This window comes from Papio anubis, chromosome 9, assembly GCF_008728515.1.
Source record: "Papio anubis isolate 15944 chromosome 9, Panubis1.0, whole genome shotgun sequence".
NCBI classification, from domain to species: domain Eukaryota; kingdom Metazoa; phylum Chordata; class Mammalia; order Primates; family Cercopithecidae; genus Papio; species Papio anubis.
The window spans coordinates 27,814,683-27,841,881 of record NC_044984.1 but is presented as its reverse complement, the minus strand read 5'-3'; the positions used below and the strand labels follow the sequence as shown (position 1 = coordinate 27,841,881).

Below are 27,199 nucleotides of genomic sequence, written 5' to 3'. Positions count from 1 at the left end.
AAGGCTATTGCAATTTTCTAAGCAAGAGCTACAAGAGCCAAAACTAAGTTAAAATTTTTGAATTAGAAAGAAAGAGAAAATTCAGGCAGTATTTGAGAGGCAGAAGACATGGCTTGATTATCAATTATATATAGAAGATTTGAGCTCATACCAAGAATTCTGTCTTAAGATGTTTACTAGATTGAAGAACATCTATGGAGAAGAAATGTGGATAGAAGGAGAATTCAGTTTGTATTAGATTTGTGGTGCTGGAGTTGCCCCTGGGATGCTCAGGTGGAGCTAGGTATACAGATTAGAAGTTCAAGGGAAAATTCAAGACAGTGATAAAAGTTGAAAATGTAATTGCATTTGTTTTTATCTACCAAAGGTATGGATGTCATAAGACATAGTTCTAATGAGATATAATTGGAAATTCACTGGGTAAGGGATTCAGGAAAGTGTAATTGATCGAGAAAGATAGTTGTCATTTCCTTTGCCCTTCTGCCCTTTGCTACTTCCTCTTTCCTTCTAATACCTGGAATGAGATCATAAGACCTGCAGGTACAGCAGCTATTTTGTATCCATTGGCAACAGAAGAAAGACAATAGCCTGCAAGTTGGGCTTAGGAGAAAAGAAAAATGGAAAGAGACATAAGCTCTGTTGATATCACTAAAATACTCTAGACTGATTAACTCAGTGTTTCTTCTTTACAGGATAAACAAATCCATAAGAAATTAATTCTTTATTGATGAGATTATTGATGAGATAAATAAATATATAAGTACTTAATCCATTATTGACGAGATCTTATGTTGTTGAGAGAGGAATATAGCCAAAACTAATATAGGAGTTATTAGCTCTTAGATAGTAGTTGAACAAGATCATGACTGTAAATGCCTAAGACACTGAACTAAATATTTGGGAGCTATTAACTTACTTGTGACATTCTACATATGTTGAGTTGCTATATGTATTGGTTTATTCTCACTCTGCTATAAAAATACACCTGAGAATGGGTAATTTATAAAGAAAAGAGGTTTTATTGTCTCACAGTTCTATGGGTTATAGAGGCTTCTGCTTCTGGGGAGACCTCGGGAAACTTATAATCATTATGGAAGGTGAAGGGGAAACAATCACATCTTCAAATCGCCAGCAAGAGAGAGAGAGCAAAGGGCAGAGGGAAAGTACTACACACTTTCAAACAATCGGATCTCATGATAACTCACTATCCTGAGAACAACAAATGGGAAATCCACCTCCATGATCTAATCACTTCCGACCAGGTCCCTTCCCCAACATTGGAGATTACAATTCAACATGAGATTTGAGTGGGGACACAGAGCTAAACCATATCATTCCGCCCCAGCCCCTCCCAAATCTCATGTCCTTATCACATTTCAAAACACAATCATGCCTTTCCAACAGTCCCCCCAAATCTTAACTCATTCTGGAATTAACTCAAAAGTCTGAATCCAAAATCTTATCTGGGACTAGGCAAGTCCCTTCTACCTATAAGCCTGTAAATTCAAAACCAAGTTACTTACTTCCAAGATACAATGGGGGTACAGGCATTGGGTAAATATTCCATTTCTCAAACAGAGAAACTTGCCAAAACAAAGGGGCTACAGGCCCCATGCAACTCTGAAACCCAAGAAGACAATTATTAAATCTTAAAGCTCCAAAATAATCTCTTTTGGCTCCATGTCTCACATCCATGCAACACTGATGCAAGGGATGGGCTCCCAAAGCCAGGGGCAGCTCTATCCCTGTGGCTCTGCAGGGTGCAGCCCTCTTGGTTGCTTTCACAGGCTGGTGTTGAGTGCCTGTGGCTTTTCCAGGCACATGATATAAGCTGTTGGTGGATCTACCTTTCTGGGGTCTAGAGGAAAGTGGCTCTCTTTTCATAGCCTCACTAGGGAGTGTTCCAGTGGAGATTCTATGTTGGGACTCCAACTCCCCATTTCCCCTCCTCACTGCCCTAGTAGAGGTTCTCCATGAGGCCTCCACTCCTGCAGAAGACTTCTGCCTAGACATCCATGTGTTTTCACACATCCTCTGAAATCTAGGCAAAGGCTCCCAAGCCTCAACTCTTGCCCTCTGTGAACCCACAGGCTTAACACCACATGGAAGCTGCCAAGGTTTTTGGCTTGCACCATTTGGAGCAGTGGCCTGAGACATATCTGGGGTCTTTTTAGCTACAGTTGGAGCTGGAAGGACTGGGATGCAGGGCTCCATGTTTTGAGACTATACAGAACAGCAAGGCCCTGGGCCTGGCCCACAAAACCATTTTCCCTCAATTTCCTCCCAAGAAAATAGGTTTTTCTTTTCTACCACATGGCCAGTCTGCAAATTTTCCAAACTTTTATGCTTTGCTGTCCTTTTAAATATAAGTTCTAATTCGCATTTCTCTGATGGCGAGTGATGATGAGCATTTTTTCATGTGTCTGTTGGCTGTATGAATGTCTTCTTTTGAGAAGTGTCTGTTCATATCCTTTGCCCACTTTTTGATGGGGTTGTTTGTTTTATTCTTGTAAATGTGTTTGAGTTCTTTTAGGTTCTGGATATTAGCCCCTTGTCAGATGAGTAGATTGCAAAAATTTTCTCCCATTCTGTAGGTTGCTTGTTCACTCTGATGGTAGTTTCTTTTGCTGTGCAGAAGCTCTTTAGTTTAATGAGATCCCATTTGTCAATTTTGGCTTTTGTTGCCATTGCTTTTGGTGTTTTAGACATGAAGTCCTTGCCCATGCCTATGTCCTAAATGGTATTACCTAGGTTTTCTTCTAGGGTTTTTATGGTTTTAGGTCTAACATTTAAGTCTCTAATCCATCTTGAATTAATTTTTGCCATCAGAGGAATGCAATCAAAACCACAATGAGATATCATCTCACACCAGTTAGAATGGCAATCATTAAAAAGTCAGGAAACAACAGGTACTGGAGAGGATGTGGAGAAATGGGAACCCTTTTACACTGTTGGTGGGATTGTAAACTAGTTCAACCATTGTGGAAAACAGTGTGGCAATTCCTCAAGGATCTAGGACTAGAAATACCATTTGACTCAGCCATCCCATTACTGGGTATATACCCACAGGATTATAAATCATGCTGCTATAAAGACACATGCACACATATGTTTACTGAGGCACTATTCACAACAGCAAAGACTTGGAATCAACCCAAATGTCCATCAGTGACAGACTCGATTAAGAAAATGTGGCACATATACACCATGGAATACTATATAGCCATAAAAAAGGATGAGTTCGTGTCCTTTGTAGGGACATGGATGTAGCTGGAAACCATAATTCTCAGCAAACTATCACAAGAACAGAAAAACAAACACTGCATGTTCTCACTCATAGGTGGGAATTGAACAATGAGATCACTTGAACACAGGAAGGGAAACATCACACACTGGGGCCTATTGTCGGGAGGGGGGAGTGAGGAGGGGGAAGGGATAGCATTAGGAGATATACCTAATGTAAATGACGAGTTAATGGGTGCAGCACACCAACATGGCAGATATATACATATGTAACAAACCTGCACGTTGTGCACATGTACCCTAGAACTTAAAGTATAATAAATATATATATATACACACACATATATATATGTTCTAGTTTCAGACAATCTATTTGTGCACACATATGAATGTACGCTGTTAGAAGCAGCCAGGCCAAGTTTTGAATGCTTTGCTGCTTAAAAGTTTCTTCTTCCTGATACCCTCATTCATCTCTCTAAAGTTTAAACTTCCACAGATCCCTAGAGTAGGGGGACAATGCTGCATGTCTTTTTGCTAAAGCATAGCAACAATGACCTTTACTCCAGTTTTCAATAAGTTTCTCATCTCCATCTCAGACCTCCTCAGTCTGGACTTCACTGTCCATATCACTATCAGCATTTGGTCACGACTATTCTACAATTCTCTAGGAAGTTCCAAACTTGCCCTCATCTTCCTGTCTTCTTCTGAGCCCTTCAAACTGTTCAACCTCTGCCTATTACTCAGCTCCACAGTTGCTTCTACATATTCAGGTATCTTTATAGCAATGTCCCACTTCTCTGGTATCAATTTGCTGTATGAGTTTATTCTCATATTGCTATAAAAACATATATGAAAATGGGTAATTTATAAAGAATAGGGGTTTAATTGGCTTGTGCTTCTATGGGCTGTACAGGCTTCTGCTTCTGGGGAGGCCTTAGGAAACTTATAATCATGGTTGAAGGTGAAGAGGAAGAAAGTACGTCTTCACATGGCTAGCAGGAGAGAGAGAGCAAAGATGGAGAAGTGCTACACACTTTCAAACAAACAAATCTCTGGAGAACTCACTCACTATCACAAGAAAAAGAAGCAGGAAATTTCACCCCAACATTCAGTCGTCTCCCACCTGGTCCCTCCCTGAACATTGGAGATTACAATTCATCATGCAGTTTGGGTGGGGACAGAGTCAAACTATATTACCATGTAAGCCAAAAAATATCAGTGTTGTGTCATAATGGAGCAAATGAACAATTAAAGCAAATAAGCCTGAGAAGTCAAGCAAGATTGCCCTAGTCATTTATTAGTTTACTAAATTCATTCCACAGTAGTGTGTCAGGCACTCAAAGCTCAGTGAGTGGACCCCTTGGGGGCAGCTGCAAGTGGCAAAAATTCTTCTACATGGATTCTCTTAGTCATTGTGGTCGTCTTCTTGGTGAGTTTGTTAAAATATACTCCTACTCTCTTTGTTTTTATGTCATATTCTCTTAACTTCATAACTTCTGGGGATTTCTTAGTCTTGAACTGAAGCCTCATTGCCATATGTGCTTCAATGTCACAGAAGCAACATAAGCTGTCTCTGTTTGCAAGAGAAAAGGTAGCTGTGGGAGGATTAACCATCTTATGGGTTAAATTTTGTCCTCCCCAAATTCATATGTTAAAGTCCTAATCCACAGCACCTCAGAATGTGACCTTATTTAAAATAGGATCATTGAAAATTTAATAAGTGTAGATGAGTCATGCTGGAGTGAAATGGACCTCTAATCCATTATCACTGGTGTCCTTATAATGGGGAGAAATTTAGACATAGACACACACACACACACACACACACACACACACACACACACACAGAATGCCATGTGAGAATAAAGGCAGAGATTAGGACAATGTTCATTTATGCCAAGTGTATTAGTCCATTTTCACACTGCTGATAGATGTATCTGACACTGGGCAATATATAAAAGAAAGAGGTTTATTGGACTTACAGTTCCATGTGGCTGGGGAGGCCTCACAATCATGGTGGAAGGAGAAAGCATGTCTCACATGGTGGCAGACAAGAGAAGAGAGCTTGTGCAAGAAAACTCCCCTTTTTGAAACCATCAGCTCTCATGAGACTTATTCACTATCATGAAAACAGCATGGGAAAGACCTGCCCCCATTATTCAATTTATTCCCACTGGGTCCCTCCCAAAACATGTGGGAATTCAAGATGAGATTTGGGTGGGGTCACAGCCAAACCATATCATTTTATCACTGGCTCCTCCCAAATCTCATGTGCTCACATTTCAAAACCAATCAGGCCTTCCCAGAATTAACTCAAAAGTCCAAGTCTCATCTGAGACAAGGCAAGTCCCTTCTGCCTATGAGCCTGTAAAACAAAAGCAAGTTAGTTACTTCTTAGATACAATGGGGTATAGGCATTGGGTAAATGCAGCTGTTCCAAATGGGAAAAAATGGCCAAAACAAAGGGGTGACAGGCTCCATGCAAATTTGAAATCCAGCAGGGCAGCCAAATCTGAAAGCTCTAAAATGATCTCTTTTGACTCCATGTCTCACATGCAGGTCACACTGATGCAAGAGGTGGGCTTCCATAGTTTTGGACAGCTCCATCCCTCTGGCTTTGCAGGGTACAACCTCTCTCCCGGGTGTTTTCATGGGCTGCCATTGAGTGTCTGCAACTTTTCCAGGTGCATGGTGCAAGCTGTCAGTGGATCTACTATTTTGGGGTCTGGAGGACGGTGGCCCCCTTATCAGAGCTCCACTAGGTGGTGCACCAGTAGGGACTCTGTGTAGGGGCTTTGACCCCACATTTCCCTTCTTCACTGCCCTAGCAGAGGTTCTCCATGAGGGACCTGCAGCAAACTTCTGCCTGGGCATCCAGGCATTTTCATATATCTTCTGAAATCTAGACAGGGGTTCCCAACTCTCAGTTCTTAACTTCCGTACACTTGCAGGCTCAACACCATGTGAAAGCTGCCATGGTATACAGCCAGAGCTGTACCATGGCTGGAGCAGCTGGGATGCAGGGTACCAAGTCCCTAGACTGTACACAGCAGAGGGACCTTGGGCCTGGCCCTTGAAACCATTTTTCTCTCCTAAACTTTGGGGTGTTTGATGGGAGGGGCTACCACAAAGATCTCTAACACATCCTGGAAATATTTTTTCCGCTGTCTTGGTGATTGACATTTGGTTCCTCATTACTTATGCAAATTTCTGCAGCTGGCTTGAATTTCTCCTCAGAAAATGGGATTTTCTTTTCTATCACATTCTTGGGCTGCAAATTTTCCAAATTTTTATGCCCTGTTTCTCTTTTAAAACTAAATGCCTTTAACAGCACTAAAGTCACCTCTTGAATGTTTTTCTGTTTAGAAATTTCTTCTGCCGGGTACCCTAAATCATCTCTCTCAGATTCAAAGTTCCACAAATCTCTAAGGCAGGGGCAAAATGCTGCCACCCTCTTCATTAAACTAAACAAGAGTCACCTTTTCTCCAGTTCCCAGCAAGTTCCTCATATCCAAATGAGATCACCTCAGCCTGGACCTTATTGTTCATATCACTATCAGCACGTTTGTCAAAGCCATTCAACAAGTCTCCAGGAAGTTTCCAACTTTCCCACATTTTCCTGTCTTCTTCAGAGCCTTCCAAACTGTTCCAACCTCTGCTTGTTACTCAGTTCCAAAGTTGCTTCCACATTTTCTTTTTAGCTATGCCCCAGTCCTGGTACCAATTTACTGTATTAGTCCATTTTCATGCTGCTGATAAAGAGATACCCAAGACTGGGCAATTTACAAAAGAAAGAGGTTTATTAGACTTACAGTTCCACATGGCTGAGGAGGTCTCACAATCATGGCGGAAGGTGAAAGGCACATCTCACATGGCAGCAGACAAGAGAAGAGAGCTTGTGCAAGGAAACACCCTTTCAAAAACCATCAGATCTCATGAGACTTATTCATTATCACAAGAACAACATGGGAAAGACCTGCTCCCATGACTCAATTACCTCCCACAGGGTCGCTCTCCCACAATACGTGGGAATTCAAGATGAGATTTGGGTGGCGACACAGCCAAACCATATCACCAAGGAGCATAATAGAATTCCAGAAAAACACCAGGAGCTAGGGGAGAGACATGAAAAAAAAGTTCCCCTCACAGCCCTCCAAAGGAACCCACGTGCAGACACCATGATCATGGGCTTATAGTCTCTATATCCAAGAGCAAATACATTTCTGTTGTCCAAGCCATTCAGTTTGTGATACTTTGTTATTGCAACTCTAACAAACTAATACAGAGGCTTTAGTTTCTTTCCCTTGATATTGCAATATTCTTCCTATTTTTACTTTTACTTTTCTTTTTCTCCCCAGAGTCCCAGGATTTCTTGGGATTTTCCTTTCTAATCAATCTTCCAGAGAATATTCTGTTTAGGGGCCCGTGTTGCACTGCATTTATATTTCAAAACCAAAGTTCATTAATGGTTTTCCTCTTGATGACTAAGTTGGAAAGGTTGATTTAATCCATTCTTTAAAGTGTAATTCAACATTTATTTATGTCTCTACTCATTCTGCTGGATTCTCAGAGTGTGTAAAAATGAACTGCTGTAGAGGTTGTATGGTTTTGATGAAACATTTATACTCAGAATTAAAAAGGATTGTTTCAATACTATCCCTTTCCTATTTAAAGCAGGTAAGAGTGTATTTAGTTATCATCAGCTTAAACTGAACAGAGGGTACATTCTAGAAGAAGCTTGGTAGAGGGGTGTGGGAGGGGAAGTTTGTGTTATATTTTGGAGTTTATGATGAGTATTGATTTAGGTCATAGAGAGCTAGACACAATTTGGAAAGGATGAGAACAGAAGTTTAAAAGTGTGATATCACTATACTTTATGCCAAGCAAGGATATTCCGTCCTCTTTAGAGAACAGTATGACTGAAAGAGGGGTTCAGCCAGTGGTCATCTGCATCAGAGCAATACCAAAAACAACCAGGATTTGCACACACTGTACAGGGCCCAGCCAGGCCACAGAAACATCTTCGCCTATTTTTATATGGATGCCTACACCATGCACAGAGCCATATTAAAGGAAAATAAATGACAACCTATGTCTGCTGTAGTTTAACACAATTCAAGTCACATTTATTAATGCTTCTGAATGGCATGTACAGTGCCAGTTGTGTGAATATGAATAAGGCTTGGGCCATGCCTTATTCTGTTCACAGTCTGGTGAGGAAGATCAAAAAGTCTTCATGGAATATGTCAGACTTGACAATATATCAAGAACATGGATCAAATCATATTGGTCTTTATATTCTCAATACTTACAATAATACTGTGGGGGGAGTATTATTATGCCAAGTACTCAGATGAGAACATAAGGGTCACACAGCTGCCAAATGTCAGACAGGAGATTTGAGCTATTAGCCCATCACTATATAATCTTCCTTGAAACTGAAATGGGGAGAGTCTGATGGTTTGTAGCCAGGGAAATGGTGTGTTCTGGCTTGTTTTCAGCTAGGTGGGAAAAAAAAATGGAGGGTGGCAACTTTCTACCAAGACTATCTAAGCCAAATCCACAATCAACTCAGAAAACACACAGCTCTGATACTCTAATTCTATTAAATTGGTTTGAAGGAAGGTATTTGGTTTATAGATGCTGAACATATAAACTTTTGGTACCATTGAATGCAGAAATAATCCATATAGAAAATACATGTATTCATAAGTATTTTAAGTTAATATAGGCCCATGGACATACATCTGGAAGTAGGATTTTTAATACAGTTTGCCTTGTTTTGTGCCATTACCCCATAGGGCTTAATTCCAAAATCAGGCAACCAAAAAAACACGTAAGGATTGAAGTACCATTTTTTAATGGAGGTTCTAACAAAAAGTAGGACTTTCAAAGTCTGTATTCTCAAACACAACATTTTACCTTCTAAAAGAGCCCTAGAGTTTAATGTCTTAAGTTTCATTTTGAAATAATTACTGTTCTGTGCTTTTATTCACAGACAAGAATGCTCATATTGATAAGTGGCAATTCAAGAGGTCATTTGGCTTCTGGATGTCAAAAGCTGCAAAAGGAACATATTTTGAAGTGCTTTCAAAATGTTAGTAATGACACTCTCTGCCTTTCACCTTCAGTTTGCCATGAAGTCAAATGTATTATTCCAGCTGAGCAACTTCCTGCAAGTCTTCACAGCTCACCCAGACCCTCAACAATCATAGGAACACAACAGGTATTGGAAATAATTAGAGGTGAAGAAAATGAGAAATCTTTTTAAATGCACTTGTAGCAACACTACAGCCTGAGTGGTGACTAGACCTTTCCCAACAGCCAAATGTTATTGTTCTAGTTACTTCTTTCAGAAATTATGTTCATATTCTGTTTTGTCTATATTGTTCCCAGGGTAAGGAAAAAATAATACTATATGGACACTTTTTCACATATCCTCCTGTTTCCCCTAAAAGACAGTTGATTTTAAAGTTGTATTATTATTTCTTATACTGTTGCTGTTACTATTGTTATTGGTAATGAAACACACCGTTAATCTGACACCCTTTAAAATCACACCTGGTAAGGATTTGCAGACATATGTGGAAAGACACAGTGGCTCAAAATTTCTATGACTGTGCAGTAAGCACTAGTAATCTCTAGTCAGGGGACTGGTGGGTGAAAGGAAGAACTTGCAATGAAATCTGTGTTATCAGTCACTATTTTCCTTAAGAGAAAGAAACAAATGAAACCATGAAAAGAATGACAGCAATGTGTTACTATTTTTTTGTCAGTTTAATAGTATTTTGGCCCTATAAAGAAAACTGTGGCCACTAAAGTTTCATTTCCACAAAGAGAAAGACAGCATTTCCTGGGACACGAATCCTGGAGGAATAGTTCCTTGGGATAATAATAGGTATTATAATGAAAAAACATATGAGAAGTTATTGTAGAGGTTTAAACAAAATTAAATGGATCTCACTGGGACAGAACTTCTCAGAGTTTTTAATATACTAATATGCATTATGACACTTCAAGAAGAGGATTTAGTATGTAGCATTTCTAAAATTCATCTTTTTTATGGAGGATGCTTCAAGATCATTGTTCTTCAAAACATATTAGTGCTCATAACAGAAGATATTTTATTTTGGTATAAGAAATGACTTTACACCATCTCTTGAATCAAAGTTGTTACACCGTTGATATAATTGAGATTTACTTTGGCTATTGGCATATCAGATTTTTTTGTATTCTTTTCAGAATCTTTATAGACTAATGTCTCATTCAAATGCAGAAGGTAGAAGACATAGCAGCTGGTTGTGTCTTTATTTAGCTGGCTGCACCATAAGTTTTATTGTATCTACAAAGAGAGTTTATAAATATCTAAAAGGTTGCTATGGTCTTTTGCTAGCAATGGCCCCTGAGGGAAGGACAAGAAATAATTAAAGCAGGAGGTTTAGGAAAACTCATTTTAAAAGGCAGATCAGTTTACTGAAGGACCATGTGCACTCTGCCAGTAAGGGAGGGTTGTAGTTCCATGTAACTTGCTTTGATATCTTATGAGTGTTCTTACACTATATTTTTAGATGAAAGTTTTGTGTTGGGCGATGTGTTCAAACAAAAAATATGGAACACATGGCAATTGGTTAAAATTTGTGACAGGAAGGTCGACATTTTTAAAGAAGTCCTACCAACAGATTGGAACCCCAATGATTTCAAAGAATTGTTGCAAAATAAAAGAGAAGACTTTTGTTACATGATGACCTTCTCTCTTAAAACCTCATTACGAATATATCTTCTTTCAGCTTTCCAGGAGATGGTATGTATGCTATCAAAAACATTAGGAATTCAAAAGTTGATGTGTTCCCAAGTAGTAACAATTTCCCAGGGAAATATTCCCAGAGTAAGCATCTCCTTGCCCAATGCATTCCACAAAGCATCTTTAGAGGCTTTTAAAATTGTATTCCAAAGTTTTTGATTAAATGGCCATGTAGAGTGTTGAAATCACTTTAAAAGGGTGAGAGGCTAAAGAATAATTTCGTAACTTAGAATCCGGGCCTCCTGGGAATAAATGTTTCCTTGATACAGTCTTCATTCTTCTAAAGCGATTTATTGCTTTTAGTGTATCTGGAAAAGCATGTGAAATATTTAAATCAGTTTTACAGTATATTAATACTCTTCTTTCATACTCTTTGCATTTGAGAAGAAAGATACTCAGTATTTTAATTTATTTTTTGCTTCTCTTGTACATGAGGCGTATTTCAGAGGCTTTTCTCCCCCAGAATCTTTACTATTTACAGACAGATCTGCTCAATATTTTATGCTCAACAATATATGGTCACTGGCTCCCAATCTGTAATCAACCATTTTTTCTAAGCATAGAATACAAGAAAATTATAAAATATATATCAGGAACTTACTGGGTAGAATATCAGTAAAACTCAACAACGACAAAAAAATCAGGCTTAGATTTTTAGAATGTGAGAATTAGAAAGGAAATTTGATATTAGGTAGTTCAACTATCATTACACAACAAGAAAACTGAACTTTCCTGAGATTAAATGAGTCTTCAGCAAAAAATTACAGTTAGTTTCAGAGCTCTCTTGTTTTTCAGGCTAGTGGATTTTCGATAGATCATTTGACTTCCTATAATATGTTTGCTCTAAACCTACTTTAGCTATAATTCTTCACTCCACTCCCAAATTCTCAGAATGCTCAAGGAAATAAAATTATTCAATTATTTTATTAACACTACAGTAATGGGTCTACTGGCATAAATCTGTGTTCTGCTTATATTATCCTAATTAAGCTTGGAGGGATCAGCCTGCTCAAAATAATACTCATACACAGGCCCTTTTTATGAATTACTATGAGAAGAGTTCTTTCTCTGTCTTTATATTCTGGCCAACAGAATCCTAAGAAAAATGTTATTTGGTTCACTCAGGTTCAGACACTAGTGACTAAAAACAAGTGTACTTAGACTGTCAAGACTTTATGTAAATTTTAAAAGGACCAAAGCAATACTGTGGAATATTCTGCTTTTAGCTTAAACATACATGCGTAGTACATACGATAACTGCGAATGTATACAAACATCACTGGCAACTGAGTTTATCAAAAACTATCAAACCCCCTTGTTGGGGTCCGCGTGTTTCCTAAACAAAGGAATGAACACACAAGACAACACAAGACAAGACAAACATGGCGGCCGCCTCGAATGGCGCGCTCTGCTTTATTTTATACAGTCGTTTGTGGAATGTTGCCAAGTCACAAGACACATTGTTGTTTTTCTGACCTTTCCCTGACTTTCTGGATTTTCAAGATGTTTACACATAAACAAGCCCCCAACGCCCTGCTTCGTTTGCAAGAGCAGGACTTATCTTATCGGGAACGCCCTGCTTCGTTTGCGAGAGCAGGACTTATCGCGAACACCCTGTTTGCCAGCACGTAGTCCTCTACACCCCTTCACTAGGGGAAGATTAGAAACTTAACTAGGAATGGGAAAATGTCTCTCCCAGTTTGTCTCTGCATCTTCTCTATCATCTCTCATATTGATTCTTTACTATCTACTGATTCTGTTTTGTTGTGACATATTTTAGCCAAAGATTCATACTGAGTCACAGTTGTATATCAGGTCCTTCATCATTCTTTCATTCAAAGATGTAATGAGTGCCTATATGTGCTCACACTGGACTAGGTAGTGGGGATAATAAGGTGAACACGTTACACATAGTCCTTAATCTCAAGGCATTCACATTGCAGTGAAGTACAGACCTTGAGTAACTCAAAATTTATAGCTTTTCCCACTGAGATCTGTTTCATTAACTTCTTCTTTTTTGTGTGGTCTGTTAGGGACTTGATACTCCATCTAAAATACACATTTATGGTTTTATCTCTCCACTAGGGAGACCTGATAAATGAAATGACTAAAACAAAAATGAATTACATTTTTTTGAGTTTGGAGGAAATATTTTGAGCTCACATTTTCATTTTCAAGACTTACTGTTAAGTTCATTGAAAGCCTTCATTTGCAAATAATTACATAAAGAGAAAGGTAAAGGAACAAATCAGTCCTCTCACTTTTAAGCCACCTCCTATTAAAATTTACCTTTCAAAATGGTTGACCTTATAGACATAAAATTGGGCCTCATTTATGCAAAGATTACTTACTCAGAAAACTCTGCTAACGGTTTCCAAGTACCTAGAAGAATGCCTACTAACAGACAAAACTGATTTTGTGGTCTCTGTGCCAAAGGTCACGCATGATACCCATAAAAGAAATTGTCCGACAGTCAATGAAAGTCCATCGTACTTATACTTTGCCTTTGATTTTAATATATTCAATTAGTTTGTTTCCCAATCTACACCAGCTTGTATGTAACAATTCAGGAGAAGCAGTTTTGTAGCTGGGTCCCAGGGAAGCAGTGAGATTGGACAATCTGATAATACAATGGGAAAGGAAGAACAAACAAAAAACAAACAAACAAAATCTGGCTTAAGAGCATCAGTCTGAGGAGATTTGTTGCTATGTGGCCAAAGGCTGTATTCACTTCAACACCCATGAGATTATCTTGACCTTATTGCATAATAAAGAAACGGATCAATTCATTCAACACACATTTTTAAAGAACCTAATACAGGTTTGGGATTGGGAAAGCAAAGAGAAGTGAAAGTCCTTAATGCTCTTGAAAATGTTACAGACCGATAGAAAACCCAGAAACAAATCCACACGCCTACAGTGAACTCAATTTCAGCAAAGGTGCCAAGGGGGAAAAGACAGTCTCTCTAATAAATGATACAGGGAAAACTGGATATTCAAATGCAGAAGAATGAAACTAGATCCCTATCTCTTGCCATTTACAACAATTAAATCAAAATGGACCAAAGATTTAACTCTAAGACCTCAAACTATGAAGCTACTACAAGAAAACAGGGAAACTCTGCAGGACATTTGGCTGGGCAAAAATTTCTTGAGTAGTACACCACAAGCAAAGACAACCAAAAGAAAAAATGCAACCAAAGCAAAAATGGACAAATTGAATCACATAGAATTAAAAAGCTTCTGCCCAGCAAAGGAAACAATCAACAAAGTGAAGAGCCAATCCACAGAATCAGAGAAAATATTTGTGAACTACCCATCTGACAAGGGATTAAAAACCAGAATATATAAGGAGCTCGAATAACTCTACAGGAAAAAAAATCTATTAGGTTGTTGCAAAAGTAATTGTGGTTTTTGCCATTACTTTTAGTGGCAAAGCTGCAATTGCTTTTGCACCTACTTAATAGTAATCTAATTTAAATAATAGGCAAAATATCTCAATAGACGTTTCTCAAAAGAAGACATACAAACGACAAACAGACATATGCAAAGGTACTCAACATTATTGATCATCAGGGAAATGCACATCAAAACTACAATAAGATATCATCTCACCCCAGTTAAAATGGCTTTTTTTTTCTAAAAGACAGGCAATAACAAATGCTGGTGATAATGTGGTGAAAAGGGAACCCTCGTGCACTGTTGGTGAGAATGTAAATTAGCACAACCACAATGGAGAACATTTTGACAGTTCCTCAAAAACCTAAAAATACAGTTGTGATATGATCCAGCAATCCCACTGCTGGGTATATACCCAAAAGAAAAGAAATCAGTATATTGAAGAGATATCTACACTCTCATGTTTGTTGCAGCCACTATTCTCAACAGCTAAAATTTGGAAGCAACTCAAGTGTCCATCAATAGATGAAAGGATAAAGAAAATATGGTACTCACACACAACGGAATACTATTCAGCCATAAAAAGAATGAAATCTTGTCATTTGCTATGACATGGATAGAACTGGAAGTCATTATGCTAAGTGAAATAAACCAGGTACAGAAAGACAAACATAGATGTTTTCATTTATTTGTGAGATCTAAAAATCAAAACAATTGAACTCATGAAAACAGAGACTGGAAGGATGGTTACCAGAGGCTGGAAAGTGTAGTGTGTGTGGTGTGTGTGTGCGGTGTGTGTGTGTGTGTGTTTGTGGCAGGGGGGTGGGGGAGGAGTTGGGGATGTTAATAGGCCCCAAAAATAGAAAGAATGAATAAGACATAGTATTTACTAGCACAACAGGGTGACAATGGTAAAAAATAATTTAATTGTACATTTTAAATCAACTGAAAGTATAACCGAGTTGTTTATAACACAGAGGATAAGTTCTTGAGGGGATGAACACCCCATTTTACGTGATGTGATTATTATGCGTTGCATGCTTACATCAAAATATTTCATATACCCCATCAACGTATACACCTACTATGTACCCACAAAAATTAAAATAAAAGCACTTAAAACAAAGAAAATTTACAGTCCAGCTGGGATGACAAAAACCTAAGCAAATATAATAGGAAAAGATAGAAAGTAGAATGGGTGTACAAAGAGGGAAGAAACTGATTTGTCTTGAAGACTTAATGGATAACTAGTATTTGAACTTGGTCTTAAAAGCCAATTGGGGACTTTCCAAATTGATAATAGAGGAATGGATATAATAGGAAGAAGATACAGTCTATGAGAAGGCATAGAGTCATGACAGAGCATGTTATCTGTGGTTGGCAGAATTCTAAGATGGCCCTCAAGATTCTCACCCTTGCTGGATGTGCCCTTCCTCCTGAATGTGAGCAGGATGTGCCTATGAATATGATGGGATACCAGTCACATGACTATGTTGTATTATTGATCAAAAGGAATATTACAGTTGCAGTTAAGGTTCCCAATCAGTTGCCTTGGAACTAATAAAAATGAAGTTTGTCATGGGAGAGTCTAACCTAATCAAGTAAGCCCTTAACAGAAGTCTAGAGGTTCAAAAAGAGAGAGATTCTCCTGTTGTCATTTTTGTCGTTGTTGTTGTTGTTTCTTTTTTTTTTTTTTTGAGACAGAGTCTCACTCTGTCACCCAGGCTGGAGTGCAATGGTGTGATCTCAGCTCACTGCAACTTCCGCCTCCCAGGTTCAAGCAATGCTCCTGCCTCAGCCTCCCAAGTAGCTGGGACTACAGGTGCATGCCACCATGCCTGGCTAAGTTTTTGTATTTTTAGTAGAGATGGGATTTCACCATGTTAGCCAGGATGGTCTCCATCTCCTGACCTCATGATCTGCCTGACTCAGCCTCCCAAAGTGCTGGAATTACAGGTGAGAGCCACCGCGCCTGGCCTTGTTGGCCTTTAGAGAGCAAAATGTCACGTTATGTGTGGGGCCTCTGACACATTGTGTGTCAGAGACCTGACAGCTGCCCCTGGGAGGTGAGAGTGGCCCCCAGTCAACAGTTAGCAATAAAACAGGTACCTCAGTCATACAACAGCAAGAACATAGATTCGACAAACAACCTGAAGGAATTTGGAACCGAATCATTCCCTAGTTCAGTTTCCATATGAAAAGACAGCTGCCCTAGGTTTTCATTTCACCTTAGTGAGACCCTGAGTGGAGAATCCAGCTAAAATGCATCAGACCTCTGAGCTACAGAAACTGTGGGATAATATATTTGTGTCATACGAAGCTGCTAAATTTCTGAAAATTTGTTATGCACCAATAGAAAAATGAATACAGCATTCTTGGGGAACAGAAAGTCAGTCAAAATTTCTGGATTGGGGGTAGGTAGATAACACAACAGGAGAAATACAGATGAGGACAAATCATTAAGGGTCTGAGGCATCATGGAAAGATTTGTTCTGTGGGCCACAGGGAACTGTTTAAGGTAGTCAATGTAAAGGTAAAGGGTGCCAATAACAAGTTTGTGCTTTAGAAGGTTAATGCTGGCCAAAGTGACAAAGATGGATTGGATAAGAGAGATGATGGAAGAAGGGAACTGAGGCGGACTGTGCTAAAATAATCCTAATAAATGATTATGAACGTTTATTGAAAGGCAATGACAGCAGTGAGGAAGAAAAGAAGATTAGAAAGATATTTAGAAGGTAAGATCAACCTGATGACTGACAGGAGACCAACATGAAAGAGGAAGATTAGTGAAGAATGATTCAAACGTCCTTGCCTCAATGATATGAGAATAAGAAAAGATAAACAATTAGAGAGAGAACTCACTTTGTATTGTGAAAATGGCATGTTTTAGTTGATTGCAGTACTTCTAGGTGGTTAAGAAGGAACTACTAGGCAGTTAAAAATGTAGTTCTGGACTCTGGAACAAGGCGAAGGCTGGAGATTTGTTTGGATAGTTATCAGTAGAGTTTGAAGCACAGGAATAAATGAGATAATTCATGAAGAAGATGTACTCGGAAAATATGATAACAGATTGAACTTGGAGGGACATCAACATTTAAGTGTACAAATAAGAGGAGCAGGGGAGGAAAATAAGAAATTGTTTTAATAATAAGAATAAAATCTAGAGAAAATCATATCTTTAAAGCTAAGAGAGGAAAAATTTTCAAAGAAATGAAGATTGAAGATTGCCACATGTTAATTGGTAAGTAGAGTAAGCATTAAAGGAAAGCATTTGGGTTTAACAATAAGAAAATCCTTGGCCCTGTTAAGAACAGCGTTACCTTAGTAAGAGAGTTGCAAAGCAATGGTGGATGTTAAAGTTATAGTGCAGTGGATTTTAAGAAGGAATGGGGAGAGATACATAATGGAATAAAAGGACTACACTGAATTCCTTTTAAATAACTGGGCAACAAGGGATTCCTCTCAGTGGAAACTAAGGGAAAGGACAGCATTTTTATAAGTACAAAGATAACCCATAGAATGGGAGAAATTATTCACAATCATATATCTAGTAATGGCTTCTGTTTAGAATATATAAAAAACCCTCACCACTCAGTAATAAAAAGACAACCACATTGTCTGTTCAGATCTTTTTGGATTCCAAATTTGTATATCTTTCCAAAGATATACATATGGCCAATGAGCACACACACAAAATGCTCGACATCACTACTCATCAGAGAAATGCAAATCAAAACCACAATGGATGACTAGAATTAAACAGTCAGGTAACAAGAGTTGGCAAGAATGTGGAGAAATTAGAACCCTCATATACTACTGGTGGGGATGCAAAATGGTGCAGCCACTTTGAAAAGCAGTCTGGCAGTTCTTTAAATGATTAAACACAGAATCATTATATGACCTAGCAATTTCCTTCCTAGGTATATATCAAAGGGGAATGAAAATTTATGTCCACACTTATGGATACAAAACATATACACAAATGTTTATAGCAGCATTATTTAAAAGAGCCAAAGGCAGAAACAACCCAAATTAATGGAGAAATGGATTTTAAATTTGTGGTGTATTCACACAATGCCAATATTACGTGGTCTTAAAGAGGAACAATAGCCAGATACATGAAACAAATGATGAACCTTGAAAACATTATGCTGAGTCAGAAAAGCCGGCCACAAAAGACTATGTATTGTTTGATTCTGTTCATATGGAAGTACAGAATGGGGAGATTTATAGAGTCAGAAAGTAGATTAGTGTTGCTTTAAGCAGGGATAGAGAAGTGCAGGAGTGCAGTGCCAAAGAATAAGCAGGGAAAATGGTGAATAGGTATAGGTTTCTTTCTGAAAGTGTTCTAAAATTGACTATGATGATGATTGCACAAAAATGTGAATATTCTAAAAAATCATTGAATTGTATTATTTAAATGGGTGAATTGTACTTCATTAAAGCTGTTTTTAAGAAAGAAATTTAAAAGAGAGATTCAAGATAGATAGAGTTGAAAGGAATGTTTCTTTTAGCTTGTGAGAGATTCCAGTATGTTTGCATTTGGAGGGGAAAGAGTTGGTGGCTATTCATGGAGATTGATGGCCATGATGATAACTCTGAATCATCAGAAAAGGTCAAATCCTGTTCAATATGTAATATCTTTTAGAAAGAGTTCCAGTAAAAACATCTAGATGAAATTTACTCCTTTGAACACGAAACTTGCTTTCTTTTGTAGGAAAATTAATTTGTGAGGAACATGCATTCTCTCAATGATGATGGACAAATGAGGTGTTACTCTAACTAGGGGAATAATGATTACCAAAAAAGTGTCTTTCTGCAAAATTATTTTTTACTTCTAAAGTTTTGAGGAAATTTTCTGGGTTATGAAAAAAGAAAAGGAAAAATGTACCAAATGTCATGCTTCTGGTGCAGTTTTTAATGAGACCTGGATTAGCAGCTAGCTGTCTCACTCATTAGATGTAAAGGTTATACAGTTAGGCTACAAACCTGTTTCACTGCTAAATCAAGAATGGAAGGCCTACAGTAGCCACCTATCCAGATGATAGATTTTAACCAGGGTAAGTTCTGGTATTCCTTGTGTTTCAGCCAAAATCTTTTCTGTCACCATTGTGTTTCTCTTTTGAAATTGTGTTCAGCATTATTATTGCTTTTATTTATTTTTTTACAAAGTACTTCATTGCTCTTCAGTGCCTGCAGTTGCAGCACATTGCCTGGATATTAAAAACAGATTGTTAAACACTTGCTGGCAAAACCCCAGAGGATCTATGTGGATGTATTTGTTTTAAAATTCATTAAAATTCTCTGGATACAGATTAATTTTGCTTGTTCAATATTTTTTATTGTTTCACCTGCTGTTGAGTAGAAGCTGCAACTGGAAAAGTTTTTGTTTTCTTTAAGTTACCAAGTTCTATCAAAATTGTTTGAAAGTTCCTAAACATTTTTTTTTTTTTACTGGAATGATTTGCTTTGAAATAACCCACCACCCTCAGGAGGGGGTTACTCACACAAGGTATCCAGATGTCTTGGGTAAGGAGCAAATATTCAGCATCCTTAAGGAAGGGCAAGAGCTCTTGGAACTTGGCAGGAGCTCAGCCCATTAAGAGAAGAGACTCTCCACTCTTCTGTTGACGACCAAGGAAAATGGTCTGCTGGATTCCGAGTGTGAGAAAAGGCAGCTGAACCTTGTATTTGATGGAATAAGCCAGGCAAAACAATTTGCCTAGTGCTACAAGGGCGAGCCAGATCAGAGCATCCTGTGAAAGGAAGTTTGAAAGGGACAGGGATTCATTTCTGGGAAAGAGCATCATCATAGCAAACTGCTTAATAAATAAGTGCTGTTTTTTTCTTGATTTGGATTTGAGTTTCAATGTAGAGGTCAAGTGATTTTAAAAAACCAACCAACAAACAAATAGAAGAAGGGGTTCTGGTTTAAATAAAAATGATGAGCTTCAATTTGGTACCTATTCAGAGAAGAAAGCAGCTGAGAGAGGAAAAGAAATTATTAGGGATTTTTGGAGGAGTTTTTTTTTTCATACCAAGTATGAAAATGGGCCTATCCTGCTCTTCCTCTAAGATTTACCACGTAACCCTCCTGCGTTTCTACTATGAGACAAGAAATTCTAAATAAGCTCCTTCTTGTGTCCTCAGAGGTCAGATCAATAGATACGAACTAAAAGAGGCCTGAATTCTATAAAGAATTTTGTTATCCAAAAGCACAGATCCATTGATATGAATCTCTATGTTGTCAATATATTAATATGAGAATGGAAAAGACACAGAATTAGGGCTACAAAAACTTTAGTTGGAATCACTGTTCCTCAGTTAGTAGCTGAGTGGCCATTAGCCTCTTTAAGCCTCAATTGCTTTATTTTTACCTCTGTTTCCTCATCTATAAATTGGGGATAAAATATTATCTGATGTAGTTCAACAGTCAACTGAGACATATGCATATATCATATATATGTTATAATATGTTACATATACATATATATGAAAGCTCTTCATAGGTAGCAAAACATAAAATATTAATACTTATGTTAACTAGAAAATACCCTTGAACATTTTTAATCCAAATTTACAAAGCCAGGATTTGAACATAGGGCTATGTGATTCCACAGTTTGTCCTTTTTTTCCCCCCAAATTTCCTTGTTAGTTAATCAGCTTTCAATGAATATTTACAACACACAAGACTTTTTTTTTTGAGGGCTACCAAATGGAAGCAAATAGATAATGTTTTCAAGGAGCTGATAGTTTATTCTAGAAAACAAGACATGGGTACAAATTATCTACCCCCATGAGTTACAAAATGATGAGTCTTAAGAGATGTCAATTCAACTGATTGTTTGATAATTACCTACTACACATCTGCAATGTGACAGGTACTGTGTTGCCTGGGGACATAATGATAAGCAGAAGTAGATGTGTTTAATTTTCCTGCCAGTTTGGAGCTGATAGTCTAGAGGAAGAAGACAGACATTGATCAAATAAATGCAAAATTGCAACATTTATAAGGGCTTAAAAGCAAAGATACTTGGAAAGTGGTAGATGACTCAGAGAAGAAAGACTACCTCCAACAGATAATTTTAAAAATGTTTTATAGAATAGAGCTCATCAGAGCTCAGCTTTTGAAGATAGGTAAGATTTGGATTTACAGAGTAGAAGGGAAAGTTGTCTCAGACAGAGGATACATGCAGTATGAGACAAATAATAGGTTTAGTCAAAAAATTAGTCTTTAAAAGTGTTTGAAGGAATTGAAAGTAAATCCATTTGTCTACAAGGTTTAGAAAAATAAAAATTGGCAAGTATGTTGCAACCAAATTGTGAGGGTTTTGAATGCCAGGTTAAAGAGTTTAGATATTATTGTGTGTCCATCAGAAAAAACCTGTGGAGTTTTATAAATAGTAGGGACATGTTAACATTGTATGTATGTTAATTAATACTTTTAGACTTCAATTTGTTTATCTATAAAATCATGTGAATAATATTAATCATCAGATGGAACAGTAATAATGAATGTTTTATTTAAAGAAGCAAATAGATGCATTAAGTTTCTTTGTGAAAAAAAATGACCTACTGTCACCTATTTAAGTATAGAATGTTAGGGCTACATATAATCTTAGCGACTTAGTGAGCAGTGGGTTTTACAAGTTAAGAAGTTGAAGTCCAGAGAGATTAGACTCAAGTGCGGCCAAACGACTAATAAGACACATAGTCCAGATGTCCTGCTTCCCAGGCCAGGGTTTTTTCACCACTTCATGGAGCCTCTTATTTTTAACACTTCTGTTTATTTAGGAAAATGATACTCTTTTTGCAGCTGGGTTTGCCCAACCCATAACAGCCTTGTACTACTTTACACCACTTAGTGAAGGAGAGATGCCTTCTAACACTGGATGAGAACAGCTGGGTGTAGGCTATTAGATGCAGGGTTCTAAACAGATCCTCTACTGTGTCCATCCTATAATTTTGTCCCATGTCTGAGAAAATTAAATAACTAATGGGAAGAAACCACAGAGAACTGAGAAGCCACTCAGGAAAGACCTCATTCTAAGGAAAAAAAGAAGCCAAGATGCACTCACTCGGATCAAGTTGCATAAATCAGGTCTGGGAGAGAGAATGTAGTCCGTGGCCTTGTCACTGTTGTCCTCCATTTGAGTCACTGGGTAAAGAGGATGTAGAAAAAAACGAATAAAGCTTAAAATGTTCTGTTTCTCTACCATCTCTGAGGGACATTGAGAATGCAAGGTGTAAGTGGCAGGGATGCCAACAACACTGGCATTGGTAGCCTCCAGGGCCTTGGCAGTATGGGTTATGCTGGCTGTAGTGTCACCTGGGTGCAAACATCACCTCACATGGCTTTAGGTGATGACATCATTAATCAGCAGCATCAACACCAGCAAATTTGCCTCTTCTTGGCATTTGGTAGCTTGTCACTTTTCCCTAGGCATCACGGTGGGATAGAAATGGGTACAAATGATGAAGTACCAAGGGTATTTGTGGCAATTATCTGGGGGTCTTTCAGAATTCCTAGTTTAAAAATAAAGAGGAATGAACATCCTACAGAATTAAATGGGAGTGAGGAGTTAACCTCTCTTGTTACATTTCTTCTATAAGTAAAAAGCAAAAACAAATTTAAAACTGATATTTGAAAGAAATTTATTTGTTTGTGCCTCTCAAATGGTCTGAGTTATCTAGAACATTGTTGGGGGGTTGGTCAGCTGGTGAGTTTATGTTTTTTGGATAACCAGTGTCTGCAGAAACAGACCTCTGAAGAGTTGGGCCTTTATTTCATAAGGCCCACCGGTGAGTTCTGAGCAAAAAGTTAAAGAAGAACATTTGGATTGACTATTTGTCTTTTGCTATATCTCAAAGAAGTTCTTGTTCCATGTGTCGGCCAGTAGAAAGGGCATCAGATTAAGTGTTAAAGACCTGAGTTTTAGACTTACTGTACAATGTAATCTTGGGCAATTTATTTACTTTCTCTGTCTGATGGTTTTATATTTAAACGTAGACATTGTTATCTCTGCCTGTCTTAGTCTGTTTTCATTGCTATAAAGGAATACCTGAGGCTGGGTAATTTGTAAAGAAAAGAGGTCTATTTTGTTCACAGTTCTGCAGGCTATACAAGAAGCATGACACCAATGTCTGCTTCTGAGGGCTTCAAGAAGCTTCCACACATGTTGGAAGTCAAGCATCACATGGCAAGAGGAAGGAAGCAAGAGAGAGGGGGAAGCAGTGCCAGGCTCCTTTTAACAATGAAGTCTCCTGGGAACTAACAGAGTGAGAATTCACTCATTATTGAGAGAGAACAGCACCAAACCTTTCATGGGGGATCCTCCCCTATGACACCTGAATATCTCCCATTGGATCCCATCTCTAATACTGAGGACCAGTTTCAACATGAGATTTTGAGGGGACAAATATCCAAACTATATAGTTACCTTCACAAATCTTTTTCGAATTCTGGTCAAATTCTATTCAGTAAAATAGGATTCTTTTAAAAATTGCATTTAACAACAGGAAATCTACCTTTCTATGTATGCATGCATGGGGTTCTTTCATAGACTTTGCAATAGCGTTTTTCCAAACTATTCATCGTAATACTAATATCCATGAACTGTTTCTTCATTAAATCAGATAGGAAAATACTGAATTAAACAAAGTTAAATAAGTCTTATTACTGAAGGTCTTCTCAGAATCTTTAATACACCAATGCATTTTGTCGACACCCAAAAGGGGAATTTATTACATGTATTTTTTCATTTAACTCAGGTGTTTCACAAAATACAAATTTTGGGAAATCTGTTTATAGTACTATTTGTATTTCTAAGCGTGCTAGTGGATTCATTTAGTTTACTCGTCCTTTTTCCAAAAAAGTAAGTATTTATTAGCCTGAGTCATGCCTACTAAAGAATATATTTGAATGATGAGAATTTTGAATGCCTTTGTTCATAACATTCAATTGGAATACACTGATATTTTTAAACTGTTATTACTTTTTCAAGGGTTGACTCAAGAATTCAGGGGTGTGTATAGGAGGGGAAGTGGTTTCTCTATCAGTTTTGGCAAAACTTGGCTTGAAGCTTAAGATAAGACAATAAACAGATACTGCATTCCTCATCTGGGAATATTTGGATTCCACATTTTGAGTTTCTTAGAAACTGAGTGACTCATTACCATCCATCAATGTGTACTCCACCTTTAATGAAGGTATAATACATTTCCAGCATAGGTGTGGAGTAGATATTCTAATCATCTCTAAGAAAAACATACGTAATTATAGCAAACCCTGGGAGCATCCATTTGTACAGCATGACTCTGGGCCCTTAGACACAGTTGATTGGTCTGGGATATGGGTCCATGACTTCAGCTAAGCCAATGAGAATCTCTTCTCCAGAAGTTTCAAATTGGAATAAAATTCTGGATTTGGTTATGGTTTATCTCTTCATTGCTGCTACCCAGGCATAGTACACAGGTCTATTTACCACCAAAAGGACTAGCATGCAGAGAAAGTTTGTCTGCAGAGCATGAGAAAGGAGAAGCTTATACACAAGAGAGGAAGAGTTGAGAAGTACAGAGAGGCCTTGGCTTTCCAGTCTCTGGTTCTCACTCTGCTTGGTTCCCATGACATTTTTGACCCCAAATGTGTACTGTACGACATCTGTGTATCCTATTATTCCCCTCTACCTCCAAAACAACTTGAGTTTGTTTTTTATCTATCCAGACAATTCCCTCTAACCCAAACAGAGGGAATGGTATTGTTCCAAACACTGGAAGTGTGTAGTTAGTAAAACAGAAAAGTCAATTAGAGACAAAGTGTAACACAATGGAAAATGCATGGCCTTGGGTAACAGACACATCTGGGTTAGAATCCTGGCTCTTCAGATTGCAGGAGTCCACTGACAGTGGGAAGTCATACACTCTATAGACCTCAGTTTTCTCATCTGTAAAATGAGTAAAATAAAAATGGTCACTTGAGAGGGTTTGGGTAAGGATTTAATGAGATGATATATAAAATACTGAAAAAATCTATGGCACATATTGAGAATTCAATACATCTTAATAACCATGATTGTTGATTCTTTCGTGGAAATAACTTTAATAAGGTATGTCATCTTCACAATCGTCAACGATCAGATTTTTTATGATGAGGTTGTTGTTTGTGTTTGTTCATTTTATTGTGTTTTGTTTTTGAGGTTTGTGACACTGAAGAGGATTGGACAGAAAGGCCTAGACTGGACTCTGGAGGGGACTATGGACAGCCACAAGGCACAGAGGCCTGGGTATAGGAATCAAGAAGTCAGCTGAGTGGGGGCACGGGGAGGTATACAGAAAGTGGAAGGGGGTGCAGCATGGGGGTCGGGGGAATCAGCAGGATGGTCCTGGGAAAAATACTCTGGTGTGAATGTCCCTGAAAATCTCCTTCCAGATCAGGAGCACCTTCCACACTTCTACACTAAGGAGTCCAATCGCCACTTCCACTCCATCCTCCAGCATAAGTAAGCTCTATCTTCATGATGACTGAGTGACCATCCCTTACTATTTCATAAGGGCAAGATACATGCGAATCACCCTAGGGTAAAATCAGCTTCATGGAAAGGTACCCAGCAGCCTTCTTGCAGGTGAGGATCTCCAGAGCTTAAGAAGAGGGCAGGAAAAGCCTTAGGTTCCAGTCCAAACGCTCAGGATTTGGGGGTGAAACCAGCTCAGGTCATGCCCTCTAATGTCCAGGATTCCACTTTCCTGACCAATAAGATTCAGTAACTCTCTTCTTCCCTTGGCTCTGTTGGGTGCTTGAAAAGCAAAGTAAACACTGTTGATATGACTGTAAGGAATACAATTTTTTTTTTGATTCTGTTCTAACAAGAAACTGGACTGTTGTCAACATATGTTTTTCTTTTGTATTGGTCATTTTCCGTGGGTTTGTTTCTGCATCCTTTTTCATATTGCCTTTTTGCTCTCTGTAAGATTCAATGTTCTATTGGCAAGATAATAACAAAGATAAGAATGCTTTTATTTCTGCAGGTAAAAAAGAACTTAAGTGAACCTGTTTTGAGGTAGTGCTTAAGATGGAGAAAATTCTGTAGATTAAAACAGCTGGAGGGTGAAGAAAGGAAAACAAAGTAGGGGCTCAGAATTGGATAAATGAGCAGAGGGGTTTGACTCAGACCCTGAAGGAGGAGAGAATTATAGACTGACCTGCGTGTGTCCCCTTCTCTCAGTGAAGGCAGCTGGTAAAGACTGCAGCCCAGAACATTCTTTTATTGAATTCTGTTGTTTTTCTGGGTTGGCACAGAAAAATATGTCTCCTGGTTACTGTGATTTTGTTCTTTTGCCTAGGACATCCAGATACTTCTTTTAGAGATGCCATGGGTTACATTCCCTGGCAGGATATTAGTTCCTGTTAAGAAATAAAAATATGCCCCAATTCTTCATTAAAAGCATGAATTATTTTTTGATAATATATTTTAATGTGACCTCTCGTCTTTTCTGGCTCATTCTCTAAATTTACACATCGGTCTCCAGAGGTTTCCTTGCCATAACTCTCACCTTACTGTTTTATTAGTTATGTTAGGGTTTTGTTTTTTTTTTTTTTGGTCAAGCCCATTTAAAGATGGTAATAAATGCTGGTCAATAATTCAGCTCTGGGTCTTTTAAGTTGCTTTCTCAGCTCTGCAATTTAGAACCAAACAGAATTAGAACCCACAAGCTGTGTAGCTGCTTTATCAGTGGCACACGATTTAGCTCATAAGATTT

At 38.1% G+C, this 27,199-nt stretch overlaps 1 long non-coding RNA gene across 1 annotated transcript; it reads left to right on the top strand.

Moving 5' to 3' along the window:
- The first annotated feature begins 4,253 nt into the window (after window positions 1–4,253).
- On the top strand, window positions 4,254–25,663 carry LOC110740658. Its single transcript, XR_002515593.1, has 3 exons — window positions 4,254–4,672; window positions 9,242–9,469; window positions 25,639–25,663. It is a non-coding gene; the product is annotated as an uncharacterized LOC110740658 (long non-coding RNA).
- Window positions 25,664–27,199: the final 1,536 nt, after the last annotated feature.